The sequence below is a fragment of the Callorhinus ursinus genome, unplaced genomic scaffold, assembly GCF_003265705.2.
Source record: "Callorhinus ursinus isolate GAN/ISIS: 27379988/994484 unplaced genomic scaffold, GSC_fseal_2.0 scaffold84, whole genome shotgun sequence".
NCBI lineage: Eukaryota > Metazoa > Chordata > Mammalia > Carnivora > Otariidae > Callorhinus > Callorhinus ursinus.
This window is the reverse complement of record NW_027397146.1, coordinates 1254765-1269761: the sequence shown is the minus strand read 5'-3', so window position 1 is coordinate 1269761 and position 14997 is coordinate 1254765. Positions and strand designations below refer to the sequence as shown.

The 14997-nt window shown below is 39.9% G+C and overlaps 1 protein-coding gene and 2 non-coding genes across 4 annotated transcripts in view; 2 read left to right on the top strand and 1 right to left on the bottom strand.

Moving 5' to 3' along the window:
- Positions 1–14997, bottom strand: part of PASD1 (PAS domain containing repressor 1) — a 191345-nt gene that overhangs the window by 62478 nt on the left and 113870 nt on the right. The gene's annotated exons all lie outside the window — the stretch shown is intronic.
- LOC112816431 (U6 spliceosomal RNA) lies at positions 12206–12312 on the top strand. The gene has a single exon (XR_003206171.1). It is a non-coding gene; the product is annotated as a U6 spliceosomal RNA (small nuclear RNA).
- Positions 13790–13891, top strand: LOC112816432 (U6 spliceosomal RNA). Its single transcript, XR_003206172.1, has one exon. It is a non-coding gene; the product is annotated as a U6 spliceosomal RNA (small nuclear RNA).

Genomic DNA, 14997 nt, shown 5'->3' with positions numbered 1-14997 from the left:
ACCTTAATTATAAAGACACAGCTAGGTTACAAGTAAAAGAATAGAAACATATATACTATGTAATCCTAATGATATAAAGGTTGAATGGCTAATTAATATCAGACAAAGAAGACTTCAGGTAAAGCATAGTACTAAGGAAAAAGAGGGATGTTTCACAATGATAAAGGAATCAAGAAAACATAACAATCCTAAATAGGTATACACTTAATTACAAAGCTTCAACATGAAGTAAGAGCTGAAAGAAGAAATAAACAAACCCACAATTTCATTTGGTGAGTTCAACTCTTCTTTTTTTTTTTTATTTAAAAATTTTTTTAATTTTTTATTGTTATGTTAATCACCATATATTACATCATTTGTCTTGGTGTAGTGTTCCATGATTCATTGTTTGTTCATAACACCCAGTGCTCCACGCAGAATGTGCCCTCTTTAATACCCATCACCAGGCTAACCCATCCCCCTACCCTCCTCCCCTCCAGAACCCTCAGTTTGTTTTTCAGAGCCCATCATCTCTCCTGGTTCGTCTCCCCCTCTGACTTACTCCCCTTCATTCTTCCTCTCCTGCTATCTTCTTCTTTTTCTTTTATCTTAATATATGTTGCGTTATTTGTTTCAGAAGTACAGATCTGTGATTCAACAGTCTTACACAAATCACAGCGCTCACCGTAGCATTACCAGTAATCAATGGAGCAAGTAAACAGAAAATAAGTAAGGGTATTGCAGACTTACTACTCTGCCAACAAACTTGGCCTGTGTGTTTACAGAACACGATGCCTAGCAACTATAGAACAGAGACGTTTTACATTCTATATGTAATTGTTTTAAAGATTCAAAATATGCTGGACCATAAAACCAGTTTCAGTAAATTTAAAGCATTAAAATCATACAGATTATGTTGTCTTATCAAAATAGAATTAAATTAGACATCAATAATAAATAAACATCCTAATATCTGGAAAACCCCTGAACACTTGGAAATTAAATAACATACTTCTAAATAATTTGTGGGTCAAACAAGAAACCTCTGAAAAACGTTTAAACAAAGGAAATTAGACAAATATAACTGAATGATTATGAAAATTATGTTTTAATTTTACAAACTTCAATCACCAGATTGTAATTTATTAAAATTGCACTATACATACTTTTGGTCTTATATATTTCCAAAAAAAGTTATCTCTCTGTAATTACACAAATCACTTTTTCATGTTTTTAAATAAATTTATAGGTTTCTTCATATAGAAAAGAAACTGGTGGTTGCCAGAGGGGAGAGGGTGGGGGGATGGGCAAAGTAGGTGAAGGGGATGAAGAGGTACAAACTTCCAGTTACAAAATAAAGAAGTCACGGAGATGAAAAGTGCAGCATAGGGAATGTACTCAATAATACAATGTAGTAGCCTTGTATGGTGACAGATGGGGACTACACTTATCATGGTGAGCATTTCATAATGTATATAAATGTCAAATCTCTATGTTGTGCACCTGAAATGAATATAACATTGTATATCAACTATACTTCAATAATGAAAATATTTTTGAAAACTATTAGCCTACTTAAAAAAAAGAAACTATACAGTGCTCGGTAGTTAATCTAACAAAAGTGTGCTAAAACATTACACAGAAAGTAATGTCTTTATTAAAGCAGACAAAAGAAGATCTAAATAAATGGAAAGATAAGCCATATCCCTGGACAAGAAGTCCTGATATCATAAATCTATCAGATCTCCCCAATTAATCTACTAATTAATGTAATTCTGGTCAAAACCCAGATTTGTTTAGATTTACTTTTCTATATAACTTCAGAAGTTAATCACAAAATTCCTATGGAGAGCAATGAGTCAGAAAAATCCACGAGAATCCCGAAGAACAACAACAGTGTAAAAGGATGTGTCCTAATAGACACTGAGGCTTATTATAAAGCTATAGTTATGTCAATTCATTAAATTCCTTATCTTGAAACATTTTGCAGGGGCCACATCTGGGGCCTGTGTGACACACAGAAAACATGTGCCATCATCTCCCAGTAGGAACAGATCAGGACTAAATGACACTAAAGGCTTAATCCCGAATTAGAATCAAAGTGAACACATCCTGAGAACTATTTCAGGACTCCGGTAGGCTCATGGTTAATTGCACCGTGCAGCTGCGGAGGGGAGAAAAAAGGCTGAGGGGCAAGAGAGTAGCAAGATCATGACTTTCTTTGGACACAAACCTAGAGGAGTAGAAACGTCGGAATGAAGACGACATACAGCCTTGTAATTCAAGGAATTTACTCACATATCTCAGGGCTGAGGATGACCTTTCCAACAAATTCTCCACAATTTCAGACTCATCCACCTTTGCTTGTTCTGCTTGAGGATTTATAAAGTTGAATTTTAATGAAGCTCCACATAAAATGTCTATACACTTGTTGCATTCTTCAATTTGAAATAGAGTAATATTGGCCCACCGCTAGGAGTCGAGCTCCCTTTATCCTTCCCCCTGAGATTGTATTTCTTATTTCATGGAAAGTCTCCATATTTGTGACATTACCCAGTGGATTTTTCATGTGTTTTTTAATCACTGCAGAGGCCACTGAAAAGCATGTTTGTGAAGAATCTGCATTATGAAAAAGTATTTGTTATCATATAGGTGAAAAAGAAGGTCATAAAATTGTATGTGTTATATTAGCCCAATCATGTTAAACATGATACACACACGAACAAATAAAATCCCGTGTAGAAAACAGGACTAGGGAAAGAAAACATTCAGAAGTGTCTCTGGCTGATGGAACAATATGTGATTAAACATATTTTTATCTTTATTTAAGTTATTTTATTTTATTGTTTTCCAGAGGGTTTTTTTGCATTTCTTAAGTTCATTATATGTGTAACATTCGAAATTAAGAAACACTTCTCAAAAATAACACGGAAGCCAGTGTTGAACAGTGAAGAGTTTGGGCTTTGAATCAATTGGACCTGGGTTCAAATCCCAACTCTATCCCTTTAGAGTTGTATGGTCTTTGTGAGTTCCTTAATCTTTATGAGTCTCAATTACCTGAACTGTAAAGTCTGAGTTATAATACCTACATGCCAAAGTTTCTGTGAGAATTAAGTTAATGGACATAAAAGTGGCTAGCACTGTGTCGAGCACATAGTAGCCACCCAATACACTGTAGCTTTAATTAGAGATATTAACATTAGCAGCAGTATACAATCTAAGGGACTGTGAGTAAGATGCACTCTTCTCAGGGAGGGAATCGAGGGCAAACAACTGGTGATACAGAGGTTTCTTGATGCCACTGGTGATACAGAGGTTTCTTGATGCCACTGTGACAAGATTGCCCCAATCGAGGGCAAACAACTGGTGATACAGAGGTTTCTTGATGCCACTGAGATCAATCACCATGCAGTGGACCGGCTGGATAAATCTAACATGGCATGAGTTAAGTGGCGTCTTGGGCCAGAGACAAGAGTCGGACTATTCTGCCACCTAACGTATGTCCTCGTCATGATCGTGTGGTGGAAGAGCATGACTCTAGAGTGGTACTAAGCAGCACAGAAGCAAGATCTTCTCCAGAGCAACAAAGAGCCCACATATAGGAATGGACGAGGGAGATGATTAGATTGATCTTTGCCTGGAGTTTTCCTGAGCACCAAGGAAGACAAGAGGCACTAAGGATATTGGCCAGAAAAAGTACCTGGAAGTTGTGCCTTAATGTAAAGACTGACTAAGAAGCTGGAGGCAGGGATAGGGAAGGTTCACCAAGAAAAAGTACAGCAGTCAAGGGGCTGAAATAAATCCGAAGAGAGAGAAAAGCAGGGCTGCTAAAAGTGCCATGGAAAGAACAACAGACGAATCACGGATTCTAGCATAACTGGGGAGAATTCAGTTGAAAATGTCACCAGTAGTTTCTGGTGATAACCAAATGCAGTCATGAAAAATATCTTTCATAAAAAGAAAGATATAGCAAGAAAGAGAGCACATCTTCACTGTGCCACATCTGAAGAGGCTGAAGTTAACTAGCTAGTGCTCTGTAACCAAGGAACAACTGCCCTCTCTCCCAGGCAGTCACTGGGGGGCTCAATGAGCCAGTCAGCAGATTTAGTCCTAGCTCAGCAGCCGCCCTAACTGGGCTCCTCTGATCAGTTTGCCCACCGCCCCACCCCCGACCAATCTGTCAGTCAGCCTGGCCCGACTGACAGAGAGAAGGAAACGCTTGCAGCCTTCACAGACCAATAATGGCCAGAAAGTGTTTGGCTCATGTAAACATCATTTAAAACGTTTATATGGAATTCTAAAGAAAACCAGATTGGGTCTGAAGAAAAGCAGAATGTAACGGTGAATCCATCTTTGGCTATTACTCTGGTTACAATATTTGTTTATTTTAAAATAAAAGCCTCAAAGTATTTAAAATGCCATTGTGGAGGATAATCATGCCATACATTTGTAGTTATAAAATTTGCTGTGCATTATCAAGGACCAACTCTTCCTTTATGCACAGAGAGAGAGAAACGTACCCACACTTTTTTTTTTTTATAAACAATTGCTCACATAAAGGAAAGTGGTCTTTCAAATCTCAATGTGACTCTGGGGGATTTTTTCTTAAGTTTATAGGGGGAAATGCATGATGGCATGCTTCATCAATTTGAATGAAGTCATCATCTCTTACTCATATAAGGTTTATTAAAGATATTCAAACAGTGAGAAAGAATGAAATATTTACAATTCTCATGTAGACAGTAATGATGTTAAATGTGTATGGCATAAATAAATCAACCAAATCATGGAATTTTCCAGTTTATTTTCAATCAAAACTGTCTTCAAAAATTACATCTTGTAAGACTCTATTTCATCAGATACTCATCTTAAGGGAATATGATTTTCCAATGGATAAAATTAAGAATGAAAATTAACCTAGACTGGATTAGGTAACATGTGTGCCAAGTCCAATGCTGTATAAACCAGGAAATGGCGAGTGGCAAAGTCATGCCCCAAAAGAGATCCAGAAACAGGATCAGGCTTTCTGATTCCTTTGCATTATCCCCAGAGGATGGTTCTCTTTTCTCTAACCTGAGTTTTTTCAGCAAGCTCTCACTGCACAGGCATGGGCCTTGGTCTGGATGAGGTGGTGCGGAAGACGGGCACTGAAGAAAATGAGCCTATCTACATACCTCCACAAGTAAAATGTCCACTCTTTCCTAGACCAAAGCTGATGTTCATTTTGTGCACCTTCTGTGGTCCCTTCTGAGGACAGGGTCAGGTGATTTGTGTCCAGTGTTGTACTCCCCACACCCCAAACTGTTCCTGGCAGAAAACCTATGCTGAATAAATGTTTGGTGGATGAATCAGTTAAAAAAACACTGAGTCCTACCTGGAAAAGTGCTGATGAACAGCCAAAGGTTGCTGAACATCTCTCATCCTGCTAATTCTGTTCTGTTCCTAAAAGACAAACAGGAGAAAGAAAAGGAAAGAAAAAAGAAAGAAAGAAAGAAAGAAAGAAAGAAAGAAAGAAAGAAAGAAAGAAAGAAAGAAAGAAAGAAAGAGAAAAAGAAAAAGAGAGGGAGAGGGAGGGAGGAAAGGAGGGAGGGAGGGAGGGAGGGAGGGAGGGAGGGAGGGAGGAAGGAAGGAAGGAAGAAGGAAGGAAGGAAGGAAGGAAGGAAGGAAGGAAGGAAGGAAGGAAGGAAGGCAGGCAAACCCAGATCGATAGAGAAACAAAGTCGGATCTACAAGTACATCTCTTACTGGTTTTGCACTTTTGGGAATTCTGTATGGCATGTTCTCTTAGTCTGAGACAATACTAAGAAGCAAAAGGTTTCTTACATCCTTCAATATTCTAGCAGGATATTTCCAGTTTCTATATGGTGCAGTAAAAACTGAACATGTCCCTGAAAGAAAGCAGCAATTCATTAAATTCCTGATCTTAGTCATATTCCAACTAAATCTTTGGATCGTCTATAAAGCATTTCCATGGTCCTGCCAGTTCTGAAATTTCAGCAGTTCATTCGATCCCTGTGCTCACTACATCCTGGCAGCGCACAGGCTTTACTGCTGCCTAGCATGTGAACCCGGGCAAGTCACCTGACCTTTCTGGGCCCCAGCTTCCTCACCGAGGAAATGGGAATAATAATAGCACCACCTTACTGGGCTGTTGTGAAGATTCATTGAAATAACGGATAGCAAAATGTGCTAAGAAACAGAAAGTAAGACAGTGGGCTGGGGGGCGGAGAAACGGAGCAATATTGTTTAACAGGTACGGAGTTTCAGTTTGGGATGATGAAAAAGTTGTGGGGATGGAGAGCAGCTATGGCTGTACAGCAGTGGGATGCACTAAATGCCCCTCAGTCGCGTGCTTAACACGTGGTTAAAATGGTAAATTTTATGTTATGTGTATTTTACTACCACAATAAAAAAGGCAAGACAAAACCAAAAATAAAGTGCCAGGTCTGCTCAGCATGCAACACAGTGCGATTGAAATCAAGAATGCTTAGGAAGGTAGGTTGGAGCCAGAAGCAAAGAGCTTTGAATATCAGGGGGAGGCAAAGTGTGAATTTGGTCTACCCTAGTGTCACATGGGAGCACTTGGAGGTGCTATGACTCGAACTGATATTTTGTAAAGATATAATGGATATTGATATTTTATAAAGATCACCCTGGGGGTGGGTTAGATGATTACAAAGAAGTTGAGGCTGAAAGAAGGGATGCCAATTAGACTTCTGCTATTTAAAGTGTGGCCCCCAGGGGCGCCTGGGTGGCTCAGTCGTTAAGCAGGGTCCTGGGATCGAGCCCCGCATCGGACTCCCTGCTCAGCAGAGAGCCTGCTTCTCCCTCCTCCTCTGCTACTCCCCCTGCTTGTACTCTTCCTCTCAATCTCTCTCTCTCTCTCTCTCCCTCTCTCTCTCTCTCTCTCTGTCAAATAAGTGAATAAAATCTTTAAAAAAAGAAAGAAAGAAAATGTGGCTCCCAGCCCAGCAGGGTTGGTCTTGCCTGAAAGCAAATCCTCAGGCTGTTCCAGATCTGCTGAATCAGAATCCTCGTGCTACAAGACCTCTGGTCACCCCTGAGATGCAGAAAAGGAGTTTTAACTATGGAAGATTCACAGGGACAGTACTGGTTTTCTTCCAGATGTTTTGTCTGGTGCTATCTTTCCCTGACTGATTCCTTCAATTTCTATTCCTAGGGCTAGTCTTTCCTTAGCAATGAGAGCGACTGTGGGGTTTGGAGGAGAATTCTATTTTTTCCGGCTTTATTAAGGTATAATTGACACATAATGCTGTATATATTTAAAGTGTACAATGTGATGATTTGATATACATATACACTGTGAAATGATTACCACGATACATATACACTGTGAAATGATGACCACGATCAAGTTAATTAACACATCCATCACCTCACATAATTATCGTTTTTTTTGTGGTGAGAACACTTAACATATACTCTCAGCAAATTTCAGGTATAAAGTGCAGTACTCTTGGGGCGCCTGGGTGGCTCAGTCGATTAAGCATCTGCCTTCGGCTCAGGTCATGATCCCAGGGTCCTGGGATCGAGCCCCGCATCAGGCTCCCTGCTCAGTGGGGAGTCTGCTTCTCCCTTTCCCACTCCCCCTGCTTGTGTTCCCTCTCTCGCTGTGTCTCTCTCTGTCAAATAAATCAATAAAATCTTTAAAAAAAAAAAAAAAGCGCAGTACTCTTAACTGCAGTCACATTACTGTACGTTAGATGTCCAAACATAGTCATCTTATAACTGAAAGTTTGTACTTTTAAAGCTATTGCTCAAAATCCCTACATTTCTAGCTAGGCCACTCTACACCAACCTCAATTTTCTATTAATCCATGAAATGTATAATATTCTCCTAATTGACATTTTAAAAAATCTAGCGAGAACTAATAGGGAAGCACCAGTAGGTTTTTATCCTATCTTTTTTAGATCTGCTTTTGATTTTCCCTAGACTTAGTCTGAATTCTTTCAGAACTTGGACAGATGAAAGCACCCTAACTCAAAAAGCTAAAGCACTGCACTTATTTGCATTCATGCAGTGCCTACCCTGTGCCACACTTCGCAATCCAGGGACGAGGATGACATAGTCTCTGCCCTCGTGAAGGTGACAGTCAATAAAGGAAGAGGCATTTAAACTGATAGTTATAATCCCTCAATTTTTAATTGAGGATTTCATTGGGGCGCCTGGGTGGCTCAGTTGGTTAAGCGTCTGCCTTCAGCTCAGGTCATGGTCCCAGGGACCTGGGATCGAGCCCCATGTTGGGCTCCCTGCTCAGCGGGGAGCCTGCTTCTCCCTCTCCCTCTGCCCCTCCCTGCTTGTGCGTACACTCACTCTCTCTCTCTCTTGCTCTTACTCTCGCTCTCATAAATAAATAAAATCTTTTAAAAAATAAATAAATAAAATAAATAAATAAAAAGGATTTCATTAAGTTAAAACAGATTGCTAATTCCAAAAAAACCCACGCAGAACTGAAAAATATTGCAAACTTTTCAATTTAATCACCAAGGGTATGTTTCTATTTCCTTTCTGAAATCACAAAGAAACTGGGGTGGAGTTTGCTTAGAATCTGTCTTAAGGCCCCTTGCTCTAAGAGTTCTGTAAAGATGAAAACAGCCTCATTACAATGCTATTTCTACATTTGAGCAATAAAGCCCCCTTGGGATAGGGCCCAGACTCAACCACATTTACTGAATTTATCTTTATAGTAGTAGGAAGATAGCAGATTTTTTAAAAAAGTTTAACACGGTAATAACATTAAGTGACCTTTATTAAACACTTACTAAATCCAAGGTTCTATCATTACCATCCTCATTTTACATGTGAGGAAAATGGAGTCCAGAGAGGTTAGCTAACTTTCCCAAGGCCACCTTGAGAGTCAGTGGCAGTGTGCCTGAGCACTCACTCCCTAGTGGACCGCCTCTCTGTGACTTGACATTGGCCCTCTTTGCATCTGCAAACATCACGTGTCATCTCCCACCTACCCTCCTCCCACCCTCCCCCACCTCCGTTGTCCACCCATGACCTTGCAGCCGACTAGAAGTAAGCACAAACATCTCATGTTTCTCCCAATTTTGGTTCCCCAGCCTATCGACAATCACATTTATGTCCAATAACCTTTCTGCAATTGATCATGTCCTTGAAACTCACCAAAAATCATAAATATGCTGACAAACTGTCTAAACACATCAATGTCCTCTGCTGAAAAACATAGGGGAGTTTGGTTTCTATCCTGGTGAGTGCCCAGTCCCTTGACAGTGATTTGTGAGACACAAGATTTGAGTATTTGAGAACCTCTGGTCTATAGCAAAGAGTGACAGTCTGGTGTACTTCAAGACTCTTTACAGCATCAAGGCTGAAGTGCAGGAGCACTCAGGCTTTGTAAAGGGCAAGAATCTTCAAGTGCATTCCATCCACTCCTTCCCACCTTGGTTCCCTCCAGTGGTTGGAGATGATGGGTTCCAAGGCCCCGTCACACCTCTCTCCCACCCAAGAGCTCTACCAAAGCCCCCTTGTGTGTTTGCTGCTGTGATTATTCAAGGGGATGATGGCATCAAACCAAGTCTAACACTCTTAGACTCACTCAAGACCCAAGAATGCATTGTTGAGCCTATTGTCCCTGAAGTTTCCTAGTCAGCTATTTACACAGACAATTTTCCTTGTCTATTCTTCACATATTATAACTCTGTCCTATTTCAGCCACTCACTGATACTGCGCAAAACTGAGCGAACAGGGCTGGCTGTGCAATGCCTCTCTTTCCAGGCTTAGTCAATGGACACTTTCTTTCTCTAGCCTACTCTTTTCCTATCTCCTTTTTCATCACTTAGTCCCCATATTCCAATGTTGTTTTATCTGTAAAAGAATCAACCCAAGAATTTACCAAAAATGAAGAATGAGAAACTCAAAAGCTGTAATTGGCAGTCCATCTGTAAGGAAAGGAGTACAGGGGAGATGCGAAAGGGGAAGAGCCAACAATGAGAAGCTCCTATGTCCCAATACCCTGGTTCTCTTTCCCAGAGAGCTCTTAGTAAAAAAGAGACATTCAATTGTGGAAGCAAAGGAATGCATCCCTTTATCAGACAACACATCTTTCCTGAAGGGTTGTATATAAGTTAAATCCCATTTATTTACTAGACATTTGATTGACATTTTCTAAGTGAAGACTCTAGGGCAGACTCTGGGGGATAAAGAGATGAAGGTGATATGGATTGCCCTTTGAGAGATCAGACTTGTCAACAGATAACTAGAATACAAGGTTGAAACTGGCAAAATTTAAATTCACATAAAGCGTTCTGGAAGCTGAGAAGAAGGAACAAAGATGAGGGGCACGGAGGGAAACACAGGAACAAAAATAAATGAAAAACGGAACACAGGAACAGAGGCACAGAAGCTGGGTCCTGATGTTACAGGTAGCAGGGCAGCATCTGGGTTAAAGTAATCACACTTTTTCTTAAATGTAACCCCCTGAACCCTGCCACAGTGAAGCTCAGGGTTCCCTAGCTAGGAGAAAGCTTGGGCTTATGTTGAACTTTTAAGATTTTTAATTATGAGTCTTTACTGGCTCATAAAACAAACATTTGCTATTAAACTGTCCACATTAGATCTACTTTATATGCTATATAAACAGAAACTGACTTTTTAAAATTATATATTAAATAGAATTCCAATTATATTCATTGAAAAGAAAACCCACTAAAACTTGATGCCAAGGATTTCAAAATTTTGCAGAATGAGTAGATTACTTTTTACTGTTTCTTTAAAGAAAAGTTAATTTGTCAAACCATATGCAAACTCAATTTCCTACAGTGGAACAAGATGGGTTCTCAGAAACATGGAATTGGATTTGGTCTGTGACCCTAATGGCTCAACAGATGATTTTTCAAAAAGAAAAAGAATCAAATAACGTATTCTGAAACTCTTTTCTTTAACTCCTTTCTGAAGCAACACTTCCTCTGAGTGTTCTTGGAAGGGGAGGAGACTTTGTCGTCACCGTTGTGATGCTGGTCCCCACGCTTCCCCTCCAAGGACATGGTCACGGTTACCAAAGTCCATCCTCTCAAAGACATTCAGTACAGAGGGAGAGGGGGAGAGACCTCTGGTGAATGTCAATCCTGTGCAATAGCATTAAAGAGCAGAGGGGACTGTGCCAACGAGTCTCTTTCTTCCTTTTGGGGGTTGGCCATTGTTTTCCGTTGTCTCTGTGGCTGACCAAGTGCTAAGCCTAGAAGGCCAGTTTCTGAACCTACTGGAGATACCACAGAAGTTTTTGCTACCTTCAAACCTGCTGGACCCTAAATCAATGCAAACATTCATGGCCAGTTATCCTAGGAAGCTTGAAGTTGTGATTAAGAGCTGCTAATCTTCTTGCTCAGAGATGGCTAGTAAATCTTACTCCTGGGGACTTTGAGAATATCAGCCTCAGATGCCATTGCTTACATGCATTAAATGGTCTAATACAAGTAACCCAGACCTTCCTAAAGGTCATTGCTTCCACAGAACACAGCACCAAAGAATGTTAATAAGTCTGAAGCAAATATAAAAATGAAGTGTTCCTTGGTTGGGTACATTTGGAAAATGCTGAGTTAAATAGAATGAAGCAGATTTTTTTACTACAGAACATCTCAGGGCTTTTTATAGGTTTTAGGAGCCCTGGGAATCTTCAAGATGACTTCACTGAGTCTTTGGTTTGCTTTACTTTCCATCCTCAAGCACCTTCAATAACAAGAAGCATTTTAGCTTACAAATGACAGAAAGGAAGTTTTGGAAACCTAACAATAAATATTTCATGAGCTTTAGAATGTAAACACCAGTCTAGGATCCCCCGAAAGATTCCGAAGGGTCCAGGCGAAAATGAATGTGGTAAGTACAGAGGGCATTTTGAACTGGTTCATTGGTTTCAGTCCGCGATGCTCCCCCAAACAGTCCCCAACAAAGCCTGCTCAAACACCTGAGACACAACTCTAGGGATAAAGGGCTCACATCTAACCTTTCTTTTTTTTTTTTTTAAGACTTTATTTATTTATTTGACAGAGAGGGATACAGCGAGAGAGGGAACACAAGCAGGAGGAGTGGGAGAGGGAGAAGCAGGCTTCCCGCCAAACAGGGAGCCCGGTGTGGGGCTCGATCCCAGGACCCTGGGACCATGACCTGAGCTGAAGGCAGACACTTAACGACTGAGCCACCCAGGCGCCCCTAGCCTTTCTTTTAAAGAACAACTGAAAGCAGAGCTCGCTTGGGCAGCACACACAGTGAAATTGGAACTATGCAGAGAAGACTGGTATGGCCCCTGTGCATGGATGACACCCAACTTCATGAGGCATTCCATAATTTTTAATATGTTAAATATATTTCAGTAAAGCTGAAATTTTAAAAAAAGAAAACAGAAAAGACTTTCTTTTAACATGAAAAACAATTGCAATGATCATGCATTACAAAGGTGTCTCACTCAGAATTACCTATGTAAGAAAATGGTCTCCTTCATGCATAGTATGAGCCACTTTAACATGAGCCAAATTAATAAGCCCTTAATACTTAGCATCTAAATAACTTTGAAGCCAGAAACAAAGTAAAACTTGTTCACCAGGTATAACCACCACAGTGGAATTTCTATATTAAGAAAATATTCCCAGTATGGAATTTCAAGGCTGAACAAGGACAATTTGTGTTTCTATTGAGATATTTTTATAAAATGAGCAATCTGGCATGAGAGACATGTAAGTTCAATGCAATCTTTTGAAAATATATTTGTGGAAATGACCAGCTGCATTCCTGGGAAAATGTCCCTTTTGCAAGAAATGGGTGAGAATGAGTATAATGGTTACATCTTAAGATTTATAAACAGACTTTCCATATCTGTTCATTTTTTCAGTACAGAAATACCAAAGTTCCCAGAGAACCTAAACATCAAATTACATTTCTTGCAATAAATATATGTTACATTTTATTTTATACATCACAGTTCAAGGGAAATATGTAGATTGCGTTTTCATTCATAAGAGAATATGATCATATACATGCCTATATAAATATAAAATTAGATGCAAAAAATCAACATTCAAGTTCAGTTCTGTTTGCATTTGTTCTCCAACTGAGTTTGCACACACACACACACACACACACACACACACACACACACACACACCTCAATCTAAAATCCACAATTTATCAAAACCAAAAACATCTTTTCTTTTCTTCACTTTATAATTCTCTCAGGAAATGGGAAGAATGTTACATTTATTTTTTTATTATTTTATTTATTTATTTGACAGAAAGAGACACAGCGAGAGAGGAAACACAAGCAGGGGGAGTGGGAGAGAGAGAAGCAGGCTTCCAGCCGAGCAGGGAGCCCGATGTGGGGCTCGATCCCAGGACCCTGGGATCACGACCTGAGCCAAAGGCAGCCGCTTAACTGACTGAGCCACCCAGGCACCCCAGAATGCTACACTTAGAGTAACCAAGTAGAACCTCTTTTTCTTTTCTTATTTAAAAGATTTAACTTAATATTTGACAGAGAGAGACAGAGCACAAGCAGGGGAAACAGCAGAGGGAGAGAGAAAAGCAGGCTCCCCGCTGAGCAGAGAGCCCGATGTGGGGCTCAATCCCAGGACCCTGGGATCATGACCCGAGCCGAAGGCAGGTGCTTAACCGACTGAGCCACCCAGGTGCCCCATAATCTCTTGAGATGAAATATTACTTGAATTTAAATCTGTAGCTGGTGAAAATCAAGGACATATATAAACAGATATTTTTATGTGTGCTATACAATTTCACATGCATTCAGATCACTGGTGTTAAGAATCGATTGTGGCGCTTGCTTCAGCAACACATATGCTAAAACTGGAACAATTACAGAGATTAGCATGGCCTCTGCACAGGATGACATGCAAATCTGTGAAGCGTTCCATATGAAAACATAAAAAGAATTGTCTGTGATTACTTGACGTTACATCTTGACCTGTGCTTTAAACCTGACTGAGCATGTCTTGATAGTATGAATTATTGATTAAGTCAGGTGTTACTATTATTTAAAATGCAACTCATTACTTAGATTTTCCCCAATCACTTACGACTTGTTGATCAGTTTTGAAGCACAGAGGACTCTTACTTGCATTGGATTATAAGTGCTCAGTAAAATATAAAAGATAAGTATACGAGAAAAGTCTGAAAGATAAAAACTGTTTTCTTACCCAAGAACAAGAGATGAAGAAACTAAAGAATGTTTTGTCTGGGGACAGCAGATAGTCTATCCAGATGACCTTCAAAGAAAGAAATGTTTCTAGATCAAAAATAGCCCTTCTAGCAACACAAGGGAAGTCAATTATCATATAGCAGCACATTTAAAATAAAGATGAGAACCCTTTTCAACTACCCAGATTTTCCAGGTTAGAACTGACTATTCCATACAGTGCTATGATTCTCATAGCAACGTTCTGGGGTGGAGAAACTAGGATTGCTTCTCACTCGAGAAGGTTCTTCAACTGCTTCTAATTCTGCATGAAGACAAATTTCCTTAGTCTCCTCCTAATTCCAGCCCCCTTCAATCCTGCTTCACCAAAGGTACTGAGCTTTCCAATGCCATCTTGTCCAGTGACCTTGATATGACCCCTAAAGCTGGCATTAAGATTTGCCTCTATACAAACTCTCCTTTATGTACAATTAAGAAAAACTTTTACGTGTAATCCTAGATACAGAAGTGTTGATGTTCATGAATTTCTTCTAACAGGTGCTATGGACTTGCTTCATGTCAGGCAGCAGTATTCCCACCTTTTCTGAGGGACACATGATCCTTGTACCATCTGAGTGGTACCAATTCTGCACAACCTAAAAGCATGGTCCCAAAATAAAAATCCATTTCTGATGTTTGGCAAACATACCCCACAGCCTTTATGAGGCCTGAAGGATCTGGATATATGAGTTTGGATCCAAAAAAATATCATTTTTCTCAAGTTTTTCCAGAATTGTGTAGAAGGCTCTCTTGTGCATGCTCTCCTCATATTCCTCCTCCATGAGCTCCAAG